An 11994-nucleotide genomic window follows, 5' to 3' on the forward strand; every position below is an offset into this window, starting at 1 on the left:
AATCCCAGCTGCTTGGGAGGCTGAGGTGGGAGGATCACCTGAGTGAGCCCCAGAGGTTGGGGCTATGGTGAGCTGCGATCACACCAGTGCAGTCCATCCTGGGCAAAGCAAGACTCTATCTCAAAAAAAAAATAAAAAATAAAAATAAAGAATTATGTGAAACACAAAAAGAAAAACCTCAACAAATGTTTGTTCAGGATCCTGCCTTAACCTGTGAGAATGGACTTGCACTCCATACTCAAAGGCTCAGATCCTCAGGGCCTTGCACATCTCCCTACCTATCTCCCAGTGCCTTTTTCATAACTGACTCCTCGGTGTCACCCAAAATGTACATGTTGAAGCCCTAAGTCCCAGTGTGATGGTCTATGGAGAAGGGGCATTGCGGGTAATTAGATCATGAGGGTAGAGTCCTCATGAATGGGATTAGTGCTCTTACAAGAATAGACACAGAAGAGATGATCTTGTTTACCATGGGAGTATGCAGCAAGTAGGTGGCTTTCAGCAGATCAGGAAGAGGGCCATCACCAGACACCTCATCTGTGTGCAGCTTGATTTTAAACTTCCCAGCCTCCAGACTGTGAGAAACAGACGTTTGTTGTTATGCCACCGAGTCTGTGGTATTTTGTTATAGCTGCCTGAACCTACCTACTCAGTTCTCAAGGGCTCCAGAAGCCTGCAGAACCTTCAGTGTGAAAATACCTCAGCTGAGCTTACTGAAAGGGTGCCAATTTTGTTCTTGTTTGTTTGTTGATAACAAAACACAGTATGGGTTCATACTAAACTTCTTATGCATACCAATGTATTCATTCTTCTTTCAGATTTAAAATGAGGTTTAAAAAAGCACTCATGGTCCAGCCTGGGTGACAGAGCGAGACTCCATCTAAAAAAAAAAAAGAAAAAAGAAAAAGAAAGCACTCATGGTATTATTTGTTAGTTTGAACTGAGATCTTTTCATCTTTTGGTAGGTATTTCCTGCCCTGCTGAAGAAGGTAAATGTAGCATTTCACAGTGTGCCTGTGCATTCACTCTCGCTGGCATTGCTTTGCAGTTGTCTATCTCCGTATTTCAATCAGACGACCAGATTGGCACTGAGAGTACAGTAAAGAAAGGCATTAATGTTTTATCTCTGCTTTCCTGACATTATGCCTTATTATGTTGGTGGATGGAGAGATGTATCTTTTTTCTCCTGACATTTTAATTCTAGAAAATGATAAACTTGTCCCCAGGACTAAAAGAGAAAGCTTAGTCAATCAGATTTTGACTTTCGTGGTCAAGGTCATGGCAATTATTTGCAGATTTTTTTCTTAAACAAGTTTCCTTCCAGGCTTAAGCTGTGGATTCTCTCCTAAGCAAGGTCTTCATCTGCTCCAGTGCCTATTCCAACTGAGAACCTAACTTGGAGACATTCCTTACTAGACTCCTAATCTTTCAAAGTCACAAGAGACATTAGTATGTTCTAAACTCAAACCCCACCATGGAAGAGGAAGATAATGTGTGTGTGGGGGTTGGAGCCCAAGGAGGAAAAATGGCTTTCAATCCTTCAGCATCTGACAAATACAGCAAACACTTATGGAAAATCTACACCTTGTAAAGAACTGATAAGAGCTTATACAGTCCCTATTTGATCTGCCTCAAGAAACTTGTACTCTACTTGGGAAGGCAAATGTATAAATACAGGTAAATATAACATTAGAGGGAATGAAGTATGTGCTAAATAAAGCATCCACCCTTAAAATGTATAAAAGAAAAGTAATTTAAAAAATTAATGGAGTGTTTACTCTGTCAGTCACTGCAAAAATATAATTTATACAGTAAACCAAATATGAACCAAATATAATTTGATTTCAGCTTTCTATTGACTTATGTTTTTAGTGGGGGAGACAAACATGTAAACAAATTATTCCTTTTTTCCTCAAACTTGAAATTTAAAAAATTGGGCTGGCCACGGGGGCTCACGCCTGTAATCCCAGCACTTTGGGAGGCCGAAGTGGGCGGATCACCTAAGGTCGGGAGTTCGAGACCATCTTGACCAACGTGGAAAAACCCCGTCTCTACCAAAAATACAAAAAATTAGCCAGGCATGGTGGCACATGCCTGTAATCCCAGCTACTTGGGAGGCTGAGGCAGGAGAATCGCTTGAACCTAGGAGGCGGAGGTTGCAGTGAGTCGAGATCGCATCATTGCACTCCAGCCTAGGCAGCAAGAGCGAAACTCTGTCTCAAAAAGAAATTTAAAAAATTTAATTGTAGCAAGTTTACATTGTAGCAAAACCCTAAGAATATTAAAATATATAAAGCAGAAAATGAAAGTACCTATTCATTCTCTAAAGAAACTACTGTTAACAATTTTGGTACACATCATCCCTAACTCCCTTCTCTCTCTCTCTTTCTCTCTCTCTCTCCCCTTTCTTGACACACACATACACACACATACACTCTCTCTCTCTTTTTCTCCCCTACCCTCAACAATTTATGGCAAAGCATCCTTTCACATAATCAAAATAGAGAATATCAATTTATATGCAATTTTAAATTACTACATCCCCCATTGATGGACATTTCAGTTGTTTTCAAATTTCACAGTCACAGATAATTCTGCAATGAGATGATTTTGTATAAAAGACATCCATATACTATTTTTATACTACTTTTCAAATTGTGCTTTAACGTGTACTCCTTCCAACTACGTATGAGGCATGCTTATTACCCCCATTCTAGTAAACAATAAATAATGGGTATTATCAGTCTATCTTTTATATTAAAATTATGCCTTCTTATTTTAATTTATGTTAAAACTAAAGGTTGGGCAACTTTTTAATGTATATATTTATTGGCCAATGCTTTTTCTCCTTCTCTGAGTTGCCTGGCCATTTCTATTGGATTCTCCATCTCTTTGGTATGGCTTTTTAGGAATTCTCTCTGTATTATAGAAATTAATCCATTATCATATTTATTGTATTTTTTCATTTTTTACTTCCTATTATGTTTATATTGTTTTCATTACATAATTTAAAAAATATTTTTATGTCTGCCAATCTTCATTTACAGCTTTTGCATCTAGCTCAGGAAAGAGATATGTAAGAGGCAGGATAAAGGAGCAGAGAATTAAACACAAACACCACAGTGGTACAGAAAGAATGGAGGACTGCAGAGAATAGAAGGGCCATACTGCCCTGGTAGAGACCCGGCTGGCTTCCTCCTGAAAGCAAGATTTGAGAAGGGATTAGAAGGAGGATCTGGGCATTGCCAGGAGGAGAAGAATAGGAAACACACAAGGAGACCAGTCTTAGTGAAGTCTCAGAGTTGGACTCCGTAACTCTGTGGCAGACGTGGGAACAAGGGTGACTTAATGAGAGTGTAGGTGTGTCATGGGAACTGAGATCACCAGCGGGGTGGAAGCATGAAGATGTCCATTTCTTGGCATATAAGGCCAGATTTAAATGCCACTTTCGATTCACCTTGATTTACAGGGGTCTGTGAAGGCAGGATCTAGCTCTGTTCCAAACCCCAGGGAGAACTTGAATCCCTAAAGATAGGAAAAACTATACTTATTAACCCAAGGTTAGGTTAAAAATATGCTTTGGGGATTTGCTTGAGGAGAAATTCAGAACCCAGTTCTGCCACAGGGAGGAAATAACAATGAAGGGTGGCCTTCTATTAGTCAGTGATGAGGCAGAGGCACTGTCACCTTCCAGATACAAGCCTGTGTCCAGGGCCTGCAGCACTTCTGACCCACCCCAAACCTGGACTCCCGAGGGAGCCTCCGCAGGAGCGGCATGGGGAAGGGGCGCCCTCTCGTGGTTGTTGGTAGGCAGCTCAACACCTAGTTGGCGCTGGGCAGGTGTCCTGGGAAGGTCCTACCTCCCCCAGCTTCTCAGTCTCCTCTTGGCCCCGGGATTGTCTCAGAAAGGTTGGAAGGATGAGCGGGGACAGAGGGATGATGTCATAACCTTGTTCACTGCAGAAATAAGTATGACCCAAAAAAGAGAATGCAGAGGAAGAACACCAGGGAAGATCAAAGGGAAAAATGAAAATAAAAATAAAGGAAGGAGAAACGCTCTGTTCTAAATACAGCAAAGTGGATTTTTCTTGTTTGCCCTAACATGCTTGCATTCCTGAGGCTTGGCACTGTCCCATCTTGCTTTCTGGGGCCGGATTCAGGCCTAAAACTGGTGTAACAGAAAGAGACTTCTGTTAATGTGCTTCAAGGCTGAGGAAGAGCCAGGCTCTTTTAGCATATCTCAGCATGGGACACATGGACCACACTTGCTCAGTGTGGCCATCAATAAGGGAGGACACTGGAGGGAGGTTTAAAGAGGCCAAGTGTCCACTGGGACGAGGCGTGGGGGAGAAGAGGTAGCAGGTTCAGAGACAGGTATGTGCTCCCTGGGGAGAGCAGTGGGTCTGTGAGGCACCCAGAGAGCCTAAATAGAAAGACCTGGGCCCAGTGCAGAACCAGGGAGGAAGAAAACGAACTGCAGCAGCCACCTCAATACTCACCTTACCTGAGACCCTTTATGTGTGAGATGTTATGATCCATCCCAAACTACAAATCTCCTGTACATTCTTCTGGACTTTGTGTGCATGTGACTGGACTGTTACGAAGTTGTTTGATAATGGACTGTAAAGCTTATTTCTTCCACTAAGCGGAACATAAGATCAAGACTCTTTCTTGCTACCCACCACATCTTTAGGACCTGTGCTTCAAACAAAATAAGACCGCAGTAAGTCACTGTTAGGTGAAAAAGTATAAGTATAAATGAATGAATCACTCATCTGTACACTTCCAGTTTCCCCCACACACAGCAGGTCGATCACTGGTAGTCCATTGCTGATAAGTGAATGAGTGACCTCTTGGGAGCCCAGCTTTGGTGGTTGCTAGGTTGGCTATGAGTTGGAAGATGTCGCATAAATGTTTGCCTGCATTGAACCACTGGTGGGAACTTTGCTCAAATGCAGGATGTGGTCTGAGAGTTTCTCCTCTTCCTATTTTTGAGGGTGGGGGATGGGCATTGAAAGTGCCTCGGATTTGCTGGTGGGGTCTGAGCAGTGCTGCCAGATCTGCAGAACTGAGAGCTGGGGAGGGAGGAGAAAAAAGAGGAGATAAGCAGGAGCCAGCAATGAGAATGAAGCTGCTCACAGGGATTCATGCTGTAGAAGACAGGCCAGGACCCTGGAGGGCATCTGAGATCATGACTCATTGCCCTCAGGCCTGCCCCAACTCTCATAAGACAGAGGCAAAGGGCTTTATAAAGAGGAGATAATGAGATTACCTCCCTGGGAGGTTGTTTGAGGGAATGAAATGTGATAATGCAAGTGAAGCACTTAGCTTAGTACCTGGCTCAGAGTGTACACTCAATAAACATAATCTGATCTCATGTCCCAGTAATTCATCTTCATTTCAACTTTCTGTCACATTGATAAAAAAGGCAGGTTGGCCATGTGCAGCGGCTCATGGCTGTAATCCCAGCACTTTGGGAGGCTGAAGTGGGTGGATCACTTGAGGCCAGGAGTTCAAGACCAGCCTAGCCAACATGGTGAAACCTCAGCTCTACTAAAAATACAAAAATTAGCTGGGCATAGAGGGTGCCTGTAATCTCAGCTATTCAGGAGGCTGAAGCATGAGAATCACTTGAACTCAGGAGGCAGAGACTGCAGTGAGCCAAGACTGTGCAATTGCACTCCAGCCTGGACAATAGAGCAAGACTCTATCTCAAAAAAAAAAAAAAAAAAAAGAAGGGAGGTAAAAAGTGTTGAGAAGCTGAAGCCTGTGGTATCAGGGTGACTCTTCTGTGGAGTCATCATCCCCTGCCTGACCTGACCTTTCCCTGTCTGCAGGGAAAGTGGACTGGACTGTAGCTGCCAAAGCCCATGGTCACGGTCATTCCCTGTGTCATGAGTTGGGCCCCCTAGAAGCAGGTGTGGAATTGAAGTGTGGGCACAAGCTGTTAATTAGAAATTATCTGTTGTGAAAGGAAAGAGGGAGCAAGATTGGGCAGAGAAAGAGGCTGAGTTTGGATGCAGCTCCGACAAAGCTTCAGCCAACCTAGCCATGAGATTCAGAAGAAGTGACATCCATCAGAGTTGTCTCACTTCAGACTAAAATGCCTGGGTCTTTATACGCCCTCCTCATTCAGCCACAAGTGATGGGCTTCCCTGGTAAGTCATGACCTTGGGCAAAGGGATCCTTTGCCTTATCTGCACCTGAGGCAGACCCTGAAACCACTGGCAGCAGGGTGTTGTCTGCTAACTGAACCCCACAGTGGGCAGCCAGTCTCTAGAATAAGTGCTTCTTGAGAAGACAGGCCTTTTACCTGTGCCTCTTGTGGCCTGGCACACCGAGGCAGATGCTTATTGCTCCAATTATTGATTAAATAATCCAATTTCCTTAAGTGTTGCTGTTCATGGCACGGTTTCACAGACATGGTCTCATATTGCAGGCTGCATGGTGGTGAGAGGGCCTTTGGACAAATCGGAAGTGGGAGTCAAAGCAGGGACAACCAGAAAGCTCATCCACTGGCTCATGATGGAGCTAGTGGGTCTTGATCTTTCCAAATGATCTGATACACTTGGGATGGAAAACCTCTTTCCACTTTATCTGAATGTGGGTATGGGGAGGGCTTGGAGGGGGCTTGGCTGAAGAAGTCAGCATCCCAAGTGCTGGAAGACATAACTGAAGAGGAGGAGACGACTGAGGAGGAGGCAGTGCTCAGAGCAGCTAAGCCAGGGAAGAGATGATGTGGCTTGAGTGTGAAAGCACAGCCCGAGGATGCAAAGCACCAGGCCTCTCCTCCTAGGTCTAACAATAGCTTTGTCTTGGGCAAATTCCTCCTCACCCACCCACCCTGAGTTTCAGTTCCTCTACCTCCTCTATGCACACTAACTCATCTTCACAGCCTACTAACCAGCATGGAAACTAAAATACTTCACACATTTAATAAGTATTTGTGGCCTCCTCCAGTAACGACTGAGTAACTCTCACATGATAAACTAGAATATGATATAAAATATACAGAATGATTGTTTTCAGACATTGGGCAACATGCAATGCAGGGCTGTGAAAACAAATGAGGTGAGCCCTCCCACAACTCCAGCTTTGTGCCTTGTACAGACTGCAACACAAGGAGGGGGGCCTATGGAGAGCATGCAAGTCCCACTGAGACAAAGAATGGAGTTTGAAGAGGCTGAGAGGCTTGGAAACTTCACAATAGAATGCCAGAGATAAGGGAGCAGTACAGAAAAAGAGCTTCAGAAACCTGCATGGGGTTCTCTCAGATCTGTGGCTGAATACAAAGCTCTCATACAGAGGGTGAGACTACAGCAGAATGAGCAAAAACAACAACAACCAAAAGTACCAAGGAAATAAGCACCACCAGAGATCTGGAAGCTGAACAACCACTAAAGCTTGCACTGGGCTGGGAGACATTTGATAAGACCAGCTAGAGTGGAAAGTCCTTCTTGAGCAGCTGGAAATTTAATAGAAACCTCAGAAGCGTCAAACTTTAGTTAAGGGCCTCACTAGCCCCATGGTAAGGGTGACTCTAGACCCGTTCTAACAAAGTTTAAACACAAGCTTCAAAATGTTCAAGTTGAGCGGGGCACAGTGGCTCACACTTGTAATCCCAGCACCTTGGGAGGCTGAGGTGGGAGGACTGCTTGAGGCCAGGAGTCTGTGACCAGCCTCAGCGGCATAGAGACTCTGTCTTTACAAAAAAAAATTTTAAATAATTATTTGGGCATAGTGGCATACACCTGTAGTCCCAGCTACTTGAGAGGCTAAGGCAGGAGGATTGTTTGTGCCCAGGAGGTCGAGGCTACTGTGAGCTATGATCACACCACTGCACGCCAGCCTGGGCAACAGAATAAGACCTTGTCTAAAAAAAAAAAAAAAGCTCTTGTCAATCTCCAAATAAATTGACTTCCTGGCCACAAAATCTAAACATTCAACAGCAACATAACATTTATAATGTCAAGCATCCAATTAAAAAAAATCACCAGATATACCAAAAAACAGGAAATGTGACTTATAACCAGGAGAAAAATGTGTCAATAGAAACAGATCTAGAAATGACAGATATTAATATACAAGACCTTTAAAGCAGCTATTATAAGTATGTTCAAAACCAGGCACGGTGGCTCACACCTGTAATCTCAGCACTTTGGGAGGTCGAGGCAGGCGAATCATTTGAGGTCAGGAGTTTGAGACCAGCCTGGCCAACATGATAAAACCCCATCTCTACTAAAAATACAAAAATTAGCTGGGCATGATGGCAGGTGCCTGTAGTCCCAGCTACTCAGGAGGCTGAGGCAGGAGAATTGCTTGAACTTGAGAGGCGGAGGTTGCAGTAAGTCAAGATTGCGCCACTGCACTCCAGCCTGGGCAACAGAGTGAGACTTCATCTCAAAAAAAAAAAAAAAGTACATTCGAGGGTTTAAATGAAAACATGAGTATAATGAAGACAGAAGTAGAAATTATGAAAAATTAAACAAAAAGTGAAGGAAAGCTGAAAAAATATGAGATTTAAAATTTAAAAATTCACTGAGTGAGCTTAATAGATTAGATCCTGCAAAAGAACAAGCAAACTTGAAGACAGTAATAGAAAGTATCTAACCAAAACAAACAAACAAACAAAACAAAACAAATGAAAAAAACAGAGAGGAGCCCAATCAGGTAGGTGCCCCATAGTCCATTTTAAGGACCTTGGCTTCTAATCTGAGTAACAGAGGCACCATTGGAGAGCTTTTATAAGAGAAATGATACCATCTGATTTACATTTTAATGGAATCATTCTGGCTGCCATGTTGAGAAAAGACTGAAGGAAGAAAAGAGTAGACTCAAGTGGCCCATTAAGAGAATGCTGCATTATGAGTGAGAGATGATGGTGGCTTCAGCCAGGTTAATGGCAGTGGGGGTGGTGGGAAGTACTAAATAGTTGAAATCTGGGATACACTTTTGATGGTAGAGCAGACAGGACTTGCTCATGCACTAGATTCTGGAATCAAGGCTGACGCAAAGGTGTATATAATGAGCCTTCAACCGTTTTTGAGAGGATGCACTATGTACCTATTAGGACTGCATTTAAGTATATATAACAGGAAACCCAGCTACAGTGACATAAACAAATGAGGGCTTAGCCGTTTCACATAACTGGTAAGACCAAGGCTGGTCAGCTACTCAAAGTTGTCAACTGTCCCAGGTTCTGGCTATCTTTCTGCTAAGCCATTGTTTCATAGATTGCTTCTTTGTTCTTTTCCTTGTGCTTCATGGTTCCAAGATTGCTGCAGTATTTCCATGCATAATGTCAGTATTACAGGAAAGAAGAAATGGCAGAGGGGCAAAAGGGACCCTACCAGTTGAGTCTGTCCTTTTTTGCCCAGAAAGCAAAAGCTTTCCTGGGCACTGCATTCAGCAAACTTCCCCTCATAGCTCATTGGGTCACATGACCAATTATAAGAGAATGAAATTACTATGTGTGGTTTAGGTGAATTACAATTCTTGCATTATGGTGAGGGTAGGAGGCCTCCTCTCTTTAAAGTCAAAGGATTTCTACCGATACCTAGCAAATAGGGGTTCTATTAGCAGAGAAGAAGGGGCATGTGGTAGGAAAGATGTTGGGCTAGTGATGAACAATTTCAACTGTTGATTGCTTTTTTCACTTTTATTGCAAAATACCTGCTGCCCATGTTTGGCAGGTGTATATAATAAACATGTTTTTATAAGATATCGGCATAATGGCACTATGATTATGGAAGACTTTACAAATAAGCTGATTGAAAGACATGGAGGGGGCATGGATGGGGCACCATTTGCGATTATACAAATGGCCATAAAAAGCAGTGTTCTGGCGACTCTCGAAGTCCATGTAGGGGATGGTGGACCAGCTTGGTGGTCTTGCTCATTTTAGGTTCTCTGGAGAAACAAAGGAAGTATCGACTGAAAAACTAATACAGTGAGAAAAGAAAATGCACGTGTTTTAAAGCTGGAGGCAGAAGTCCTCTTGGGGGACTCATGTGTGTGTGTGTGTGTGTGTGTGTGTCAGCAAAACATTTGTGTGGTTGTTTAATTCTGAAAAATTAGTTCCCAGAATCTTGTCTTGAAAGGAAAAAATGAAGCAAAGAAAACTAAATTGCTCTGCAAAATAAAGCAAGCAGAATTTTAAGTTTTGGCTGTCAGTGTAAGAGGAAGGATAATGGGATCTCGGGAACTGGGAAGGAAAGGGGAGAAATGAAAATGGATAGGAGAGGAAGTTACATAACCCTTATCACCAGGGTATAGTGCACATTATAGCCTTCCCCATTTTACAGGGAAAAAGTTGAGCAACTTTCAAATGGCAGGGCCAGGATTTACATGCAGCAATTTCTGACTGCATTGCAGGCCTGGCAGGCCTGGTGCTTTTTCTGCACAAAACCTCCCTCAAGTCACCAGGGAGTTCAGATTTGACCTGAGAGGTGGTTGGTTGGTCATTTACGAATTCTCCCATCCCCCACTTCTGTCTACGGAAAGAGTTTAAGGTGAGGGCCCACCTCAGTCATGAACTGTTCCATCAGGTGCTCTGGCAGGAAGTCCCATAATGACCTTGGGGAACCAGACAGTTTCCTCTGGTTGTGGGTGATGGTTCCACCTCTGTCCCCAGAACAAGCTGATAAACAAACTTAGCTCCACCTCCTAGGCCCTGGCCTCCTGCAAACAGGCCTCTGTTGAGAGATTTACTGAGACTTTCAATTTCCTGTGAAGAAGGAGACTAGTATCTGGGCCCTATAGAATAAGTATCAATTTGCATTTGGTTTCCTTTGTGTCGAGAGACAGAGAGAGAGAGAGAGAGAGAGAAGAGCTGGGGAAGAAAGCAAAAGCAAAATGAAGCAGTGATTGCACAGCCCCATTCACCCTGGGAACTTGGTGCCCATGGTTTCTCACGTTCTCTACAACTCTACAATGTGATGGCTGCTCAGACCTCACATCTCTCAGGCATCCCATCGGGTGCTGATTACCCCTATATTCTGCTTCCTGTCAGTTGCAAGGACACTAGTGAGCTTTGTTTTACCTTTGGAGTATATGGCAATAATATTAGCTCAAATAATCCAATTATTTAAAGCATTTTTATATCTAAAATATCTGTTGGTCTTTGCAAGTACCCTGCAAATTACGTTGGTTGTGAAAACTCCTCGAAGGGCTGAAACATGTCGATGGAAAAGAGTCAAACTCTGTAAAATATTTGAAGAGATTTATTCTGAGCCAAATATGAGTGACCAATGGCCTGTGACACAGCCCTCAGGAGATCCTGAGAACATGTGTCCAGGGTGATCAGGGCAAAGCCTAGTTTTATACATTTTAGGGAGACATGAGACATCAATCAAATACATGTAAGATGTACTTGGTTTGGTCTGAAAAGGGGGAACAACTTGAAGTGGGGAGATTGCAATGGGGGCTTCCAGGTTATAAGCAGGTTTAAATTTTTCTGATTCACAATTGGTTGAAATAGTTATTATCTAAAGACCTGGAATTAATAGAAAGGAATGTCTGGGTTACAATAAGGGGTTGTGGAAACTGAAGTCTTACCATTCAGATGAAGCCTTCAGGTAGCAGGCTTCAGAAAGAATTGATTGTAACTGTTTCTCATCAAACTTTCAGAGTCTGTTCTGAGAGGGAGGCGTGTACGATGAGGCATGTCCACACTCCACCCCCCATCATGGCCTGAACCAGTCCCTCAGGTAACTCTTGGAATGCCCTTGCTGAGAGAAGGGGTCCATTCAGATGGTCGGCGGCGGGGAGTTTTAGAATTTTATTTTTGGTTTACAGATGGTATGTCCTATGAGCTGAGTTCAGTTTTGTGTGGTTTGATTCCCAGAACCAAGCAGTGTGACGCTCAGGAAATGATAGCTACATAAAGACTTCTTAGAGTAAGATGAAAAGTGAACAAAGAAGTGGAGAAAAGATGGAGTAGACTGTGGCTTTTTTTTTTTTTTTTTTTTTTTTTTTGACACTTAGGAAAGTCTG

Source organism: Pan paniscus, chromosome 1, assembly GCF_029289425.2.
Source record: "Pan paniscus chromosome 1, NHGRI_mPanPan1-v2.0_pri, whole genome shotgun sequence".
NCBI classification, from domain to species: domain Eukaryota; kingdom Metazoa; phylum Chordata; class Mammalia; order Primates; family Hominidae; genus Pan; species Pan paniscus.